Below are 7,852 nucleotides of genomic sequence, written 5' to 3'. Positions count from 1 at the left end.
ATCCCTGTCCTTCCTCTCGGAAATCATAAAAATATTGGCTCTGGCTAGGTAGCTCAGTTGGGTAGAGCATTGTCCAGATACACCAAGGTTGCAGGTTCAATCCCCAGTCAAGGCACATACGAGACAGCCAATGAGTGCATAAATAAGTGGACCAACAAATCGATGTTTCTCTCTAAAAGTCAATTAAAAAAAAAAAACAGCCCGAGTTTTGCTAAATTATGCATATGTAGTAACATGTAAAATAAAATTGGACTGAAAAAGAAAAAAAAAAGAAAGAAAAAAATGTCCAAAATAGGGTGAAAAACATGCTCCTGAGCCTGGCAGCAAGGCACCGGGAAAACCGTGCCCAAGATAAGAAGATGAAACAACTTGAGAAGTTCTTGAAGGCCCATGGGTCACCTCCCCCGACTCCGCATATAATCGAATTTTTGCATTGTGTACTGTGCTCTTTAAAATCCCCTATGACTAGCTAGCTGGTTTAGCTCTGGATAGAGCATCAGCCTGCGAACTGACGGGTCCCAGGTTCAAGTCTGGTCAAGGGCACATGCCTGGGTGTGGGCTTGATCCCCAGTAGGAGCATACAGGAGGCAGCCGATCAATGATTCTCATCACTGATGTTTCTATCCCTGTTCCTTCTCTCTGAAATCATAAAAATATAAAATATTGGCTCTGGCTAGGTAGCTCAGTTGGGTAGAGCATTGTCCAGATACACCAAGGTTGCAGGTTCAATCCCCAGTCAAGGCACATACGAGACAGCCAATGAGTGCATAAATAAGTGGACCAACAAATCGATGTTTCTCTCTAAAAGTCAATTAAAAAAAAAAAACAGCCCGAGTTTTGCTAAATTATGCATATGTAGTAACATGTAAAATAAAATTGGACTGAAAAAGAAAAAAAAAAGAAAGAAAAAAATGTCCAAAATAGGGTGAAAAACATGCTCCTGAGCCTGGCAGCAAGGCACCGGGAAAACCGTGCCCAAGATAAGAAGATGAAACAACTTGAGAAGTTCTTGAAGGCCCATGGGTCACCTCCCCCGACTCCCCAGTCTGCCCGGTCTTCGTCTCCTGTTGCATTATATTGGCAGGAGCATTATGAGAACCAACCTGCTCCTGCTCCTGAAGTTCAAAAGAAGCAAGTGTCCTTAAATCTCAGCTTCTTTCTTTCTTCTGGTGGATGGATGGGTGGTTTGGTTATTCTGATGCAGATGTGAGTGCTGTTGTAATAAAATGAATTTCCTTTTGTCCAACAAAAAAAATGATTCCCCCATCTGAGGGGGAATCATTTAATTTCCCACAATCGAGTATGATAGTAGCTACAGGAATCCCATGATCAGATTGAAGAAGTGCCTTTTTATCCCAAGTTCTCTAAGCATTTTTATCACAAATGAATTCTGTGTTTTGTCACACACTTTTCTGTATCAATTTTTATGACTACGTGAATTTTCTCCTTTACACAGTTGATCTGTTGGATTACATTGGTTGATGAATCAGCTTAGAATTGTTGGGATAATTCATGCTTTGTCATGTATGTAGTATGGTTTTCTTATATTGCTGGCAGGATTTACTAATATCCTGTTGAGGATTTTAGTAAATATGTTAATAAGAAATTTTGATCAGTAGTTTACTATTTCTTTGTACTGACTGCACAAAGAATGCCGGTCTCATAAGAATGCATTGGGGAATGTGTTTATATCTCCTAATTAATTTCTGATATTGGTAATTGGTCTCTTTGAAAGTCTTGTGAACATTTGATTAGTTTCATTGACCTTTTAGAAGATTCAGCTTTTGGCATTATTCATTTTTCTCTATTATTTTTTTTGTTTTGATTTCATTAATCTCTGTTCATTTTTCCTTCCTTCTGCTTGATTTTAGTTGATTTTGATCTTCCTTTTCTAATTTATTTTTAAAAAATCTTTGCTGTTGAGTGTATTACTATTGTTCCCCTTTTTCTCTCCCCATATCAACCCTCCACCCTGTTCCTGCCCCATCCCAGGCCTTCCTATTTATGTCCATAAACAATGCATATATGCATATTAATTCTTTGGTTCATCTCTTTTCACCCTCCCTCCCACTTCCCTCTGAGTGTTTTCAGTCTGTTCCATCTTTCCATGCCTCAGGTTCTATTTTTTTCAATAGTTTATTTTTTTTCATTCAGTTTTTTTTTTGGCTTATTTTGGTTTTTAGATGCAACTGCTGATAGATATGTATTTATTGACATTTTTGTTCATATTTTTATCCCTTCTTCTAATTATTCTTCTTCCTCCTCCTCTTCCTCCTTCTCTTTCCTTCTCCTCCTATTTGCCTTCCTCCTTCTCTATTCTCCCTCTTTTTTCTCCTCCTCCTGTGTATGTGGAGTTGTAATCTGGTGTCCACCAGGTGCAATGGCTCTAGGGCCTCCTGGGGGCAGCAAAGTCAGCCACTGCGTGGGCTACCAACCAGGAGCTACAGGGTGATCTTCAGATGGCTGCTACTTGTTTTTGGCTTGGGAGTGCCCAGGTGAGGACAAGTTGTGTGCTGCTAGTGCTGGGTGTTGAACCACTTATTGATTGATTGGGGGCATGCTGATGCCAGCTGCTGCTTGTTAGAGAGATTTTAGGACACTCTGAAGCCTGAACCAGGACAAGCCACTCACATGGAAAAGCTGCTGCAAACAGTGTAGATGGGACTGAAATATGGATGGGGCATGTTCTCAGGGAATCACCAGGGCAAAGCAAACTGTGGGAGCCACATTGATGGAAACTCATATATGGCTTCAAAGCAACTATGCAATGGGGAAGGTCCCAGGACAGAAACAATGACCCCTGTGAGCACTTCTGTCAGGAGAAAGTCACCCCAAGTTCCTGACCTAAATGCCAGACAGTCCAGTTTTTCCCTGTATGTCTCTGGGTCATCGAATTCCACCACTGCCACTGGAGCTCAGAGGAAATGGGACCCTATAAGTCCCTGTGCCCACCCTTTAAGAGGAACAGCCTAGATCTCTAGCTGCCTCAGGATCACTCAAAGACACTATCTGGTTTTTACAACCTGAAGTTATGAGGACTTCTCTCCACAGCTCTGGAAACCTGGGTTGGGGGTCTGGTGTGGGACTGAGACTCTGCTTCTCACGGAAGGCCTCCAGGCCGAGATATCCCTCCTGATTAAACATACACCACATGTGGGTGTCTGACTAGCCTGTTCCATGCCTCCTCCCTTCCTACCAGTCTCAGTGTGTTTTCTTCCATACCTCTCTAGTTGTAGGACTTCCATTCAGCCAGATTTCAGGTGGTTTAGAATGATGGTTGCTCTGTATTTTAGTTGTAATCTTCATGTGGTTGTGGGAGGCAGCAAGAACCAGTGTCTTTTTCTAACTTTTTAAAGTGGAGACGCAGATAATTGATTTAAAGATCTTGATTCTTTTCTAAAATAAGCATTTAATCTATACATTTTCCTCTAGGGACTGCCCTACCTGCATCTCACAAAATTTGATATTTTGTCATTTCATTTACATCCAATTTTGAAATACATTTTCATTTACTTTAGAATTCAAAGTTCATGAATTTTCAATGTTCCTTCAGTACTTTAGAGTCCTCATCCATTGTTCTCTGGTTTTGGTAGTTTTTGTTGTGAACTTTGATGTTTTTATTAAATCTTGCTCTTTAGTCGGAGAGGTAACAATAGGCATATCTCTTCATCTTAGAGAGCAGAGAGTTAACAGATACTTGGCAATGATATATAAACTAAAATATTTTTCATTTAATGCAATCATTAATAAAATTTTAAAGGGTTCATGTTCCACAGAAATTGCCAAAAAGGAAATCAGAAACAGACCACATAGAAGGAGGCCTAAACAAGAGACAATGGAAAATAATTGAGACCATTATAAACTTTTGAACAATATCCTTTTTCTTCTTGAGGTACTTTGGTGTCCTTTGATCTCTTTATAATTTACACCACATTCTGTAAATATTTGCCATAATTCCTTCAACCATTCTTTTTTTAATATGTATTTTTATTTATTTCAGAGAGGGAGAGGGATAGAGAGATAGAGAGATAGAAACATCAATGAGAGAATCAATTGATTGGCTGTCTCCTGTATGCACCCTACTGAGGCGGGGTCAATCCCACAACCTGAGCATGTGCCCTTGGCTGGAGTTGAACCTGGGATCCTTTAGACCACAGGCCAACATTCTATCCACAGACCCACACCAGCTAGGGCATCAACCATTATTTTTGGTGCTTTCTCCCCTCTTTCTGGAATTCTATTGCATGTATATATGTTTGACTGCTTTTATTGTCTCTTACATGCCTGATACTGGGCTATTTTCTGGAAAATGTAATGTGTTCCATTTTGGAGAGTTTCTATAATACTCCTTTAAGTTCACTTACATTTAATCTGCATTGTTAGTCTTACTTCATGTATTTTTCCTTTCAGATGTTATTTTATTAACCTATAGAAATTCAAAATACAGACCAGTTCTACCAAGGTCTTACATGTTAGATTAAAGCCCTTGTGTGTGTCATCCAACAGAAACTCCTGTCAGAAGACAGTGTCTTTGTTAGCACAGCCCTGTTGGGGTCTAACCCCAGCAGGTCCAGGGGTTCCCAAAGATGTGGATGAAGTCGGTGAAGAAGAAATGACATGGAGACAGCGTTTAGTTGATCAGCAGCCTAGCCAGGTTCTCTAGTCATGTTCTCCAGCTAGGTTCTGTCTTTATTCTCCTGTTACATCTGTATTTATACCAGTTGCTTTTAATCCTATCCATTCTATTCCAAAGGTTAGAGTGTTTGTTATCTCCATTCCAAGGTCACTACTCGATTGTTCTGTTAAGCTACAAGGAAGTAACTGAAGGAGATTATCCTAAATAAAGATTATGTAGTTTAAGTGTGATTGTACAGAGTTAAAGTGATTAACTACCTGCCTGGCACTTAGTTAAGGGGTTTTACTGATTTATTCCCTTCCTTAGTCCTGTTAATCCCTAACTCCAGGGAAAAATTTCCACCTGGGGAAACAACCTTTCTCAGAGAGGTGACCTTGGTTAAAACACATAGTGCTAAGTAGGGGAGCAAACATATTAAGAACCGTATGCCATATACGCCAGGTCCCTTGAGACATATGCTGTGCAGATGTTTCTTCCCTGCAGCGACTGTGTCAAGCAGCAAGGATGGACCAGCTTCCAGCATAGCCCAAGGTTATTGGTTGCTGGGGCTGCAATAGCATTTCTCTGGTCACTGCCCAATGACATCCCCAACTGCCTCCTTAAAATGCAACATTTCCTGGAGGAGAGACCAAAGTAAATATTAAGGCCTCCTTCTGACTGATTAATGGGGCAGAGGAAGTAAGTGCCTTTCTTTAAGGTAGTGGTTCTAAACCTTTCTAATTCTGTGACCCTTTAATACAGTTCCTCATGTTGTTGCGACCCCCAACCATAAAATTATTTCATTGTTACTTCATAACTGTAATTTTTCTACTGTTATGAATCATAATGTAAATATCTGATATGCAGGATGTATTTTCATTGTTGATGTCATCACGCCGGGTACTCGTATGTGGGCATATCTGCATGTGGGCGTATATACAAGTGTTTTCTGATGGTCTTAGGCAACCCCTGTGAAAGGGTCGTTCGACACCCAAAGGGGTCGCGACCCACAGGTTGAGAACCTCTGCTCTACGGGTGGTGTGAAAGGAAATGTAAGGCATAAAGGGAGGAGGCAGGGAGTTCTTCAGGAGGGTGTTTACTCCTGGAGAATAAAAGCAGTAACCAGATCATCAGAGAACATATCCCCCAGGTCTCTCCTCCAAGATTTAATGAACACTGCAGGAACAACATAATCCTCAAAACTTCTTACTCGTCACAAAGATCACTTTACTAAGTTAGCTGTAGATGCTGTTCTCAGATTGAAAGCTTGGTAATCTGGAGGCAATTCACGTTATCAAGAAGCTAGGGGGAATCTGTTGGATTCCTATTTAGATGAAGGCTTTCTGTTGGATGAAAAAATTGGAGTAAATCAATCAAAGTGAATTGAAAATGCTAAAATTCTTATTGCAAATACTGGTATGAATACAGACAAAATAAAGATATTTGGTTCCCGCATAAGAGTTGATTCTATAGCAAAGGTTGCTGAAATAGAACAAGCATAAAAAGAATCAATGAAGGAGAAAGTTTAACATATTCTTAAGCATGGAATAAACTGCATTATTAACATCAAATTAATTTATAATTATCCTGAACACCTTCTTTATCCCGCTGGGGTTATGGCTATTGAACATGCAGATTTTGCAGGTGTAGAATGCCTGGCTCTTGTCACAGGTGGTGAAATTGCCTCTAACTTTGACCAACCAGAATTAATGAAGCTTGGAAGTTGCAAGGTTATTGAAGAAGTCAAGACTGTACAAGACACACTCATTCAAGTTTCTGAGTGAAGCTTGCACTATTGCTCTTCATGGTGCAACACATTTTAGATGAAGCAGAAATATCTTTGCATGATGCTCTTTGTGTTCTTGCACACACTGTGAAGGATTCTAGAAGGGTTTATGGAGGAGGTTGTTCTGAGCTGATGTCTCATGATGTGTCACAGCTGCTGATAAACACCAGGTAAAGAAGCTGTTGCAATGGATTCTTAGGCTCAAGCACTGAGGATGTTGCCCACTGTTAGAGCTGACAATGCAGGCTGTGACAGTGCAGATCTGGTGGCACAGCTCTGAGCTGCCCATATGAAGGCAATACAACTGCTGGACTGGATATGAAGGAAGGTGCTATTGGTGATGGCAGTGCTGGGCATCACAGACAGTGTCCAAGTGAAGTGTTGGTTCTTCTGCGTGCAGCTGAAGCAGCAGAGGTGCTTTTGCATGTGGATGACATCATCAAAGCAGCACCAAGGAAAGGTTTCCTGATTACCCCCCTTGTTAAGCTTTCCTGTATGCCATTATGCTCTGGATCAGTTCATAGCAATGCTATTCAAAGGACATAAACTTCTTAAAAAGACTGTGGAATCAAAGTTTATCTATGGAGCTCATATCCTTAAGTTTAGACATTTAGCTGACCTTTTATTTTAACATGGTTCTAATTTATTTTCTATTCATTTTCCATAAAATTCAGTCATTTTAAAAGTCCATTTATCATATTCTGCATCAAAATAAAATTTTGAAAAGTTAAAAAATAAAAATAAAATAGAGGTAAAAATATAAATGAGATGCCTTTGAAAATCACCAATAATGAACACACCATGGTGAACCAACCCTCACAACCTGAGGAAGAAGTAAAAGTACACAAGGTTCATGTTCAGGAGATAGGAATCTCCATCTGACACTATTTCCCCTACAAAGTGATCAGAGGATAAACTAAGACCAGAGTGTGAACCTAGAGCCAGTAGACCAAGTGTTGGGGGAGAGTGGATCATCAGAGTGGGTGTCATGGGTCCCTGAGAGCTAGAAGCATGAACTATAGAGATATCGACAGAGCTCCTGGGTCCTATTCTTTCAGGCGAGTTTGGAGCTAAATGTGTAGCAGCTGCATTCCTTAATTTGTGGTTTTTATTATCTAGACTCATTTGTAAGACCAATTTTTATCATTGATGATACAAATGAAACTTGGTCAAACGTAGGATGTTGTGGTGAAAATGTAGGTAATATTAGGGAGTAATTAGGTTTAAGTTATTAAAAACTCATTATTGGAAACATGATGTCTGTTTATGACCCTGGGGACCGATGTAACCACGTCCATACATGATGGGGGTCAACTGGAACCTGCACCTGGTGGGGCATTGTCACAATGCGGAGAAAGCTACCTGGGAGCATGATGGGGGATTAACACACACATCCAGGGTTCTTTCATTGGGTTGTGATCTCCTCATTGTTTAGCTAGTTCAAGTTTTTT

At 40.3% G+C, this 7,852-nt stretch overlaps 1 pseudogene; it reads left to right on the top strand.

Annotated features, from left to right (window-relative positions):
• LOC102762560 overlaps window positions 1-6,947 on the top strand; it is a 10,870-nt pseudogene extending 3,923 nt beyond the window's left edge.
• Window positions 6,948-7,852: the final 905 nt, after the last annotated feature.

This window comes from Myotis davidii, unplaced genomic scaffold (genome assembly GCF_000327345.1).
Source record: "Myotis davidii unplaced genomic scaffold, ASM32734v1 scaffold3183, whole genome shotgun sequence".
NCBI lineage: Eukaryota > Metazoa > Chordata > Mammalia > Chiroptera > Vespertilionidae > Myotis > Myotis davidii.
The sequence above is the reverse complement of the archived record's forward strand: the minus strand, read 5'-3'. Positions and strand labels throughout refer to the sequence as shown.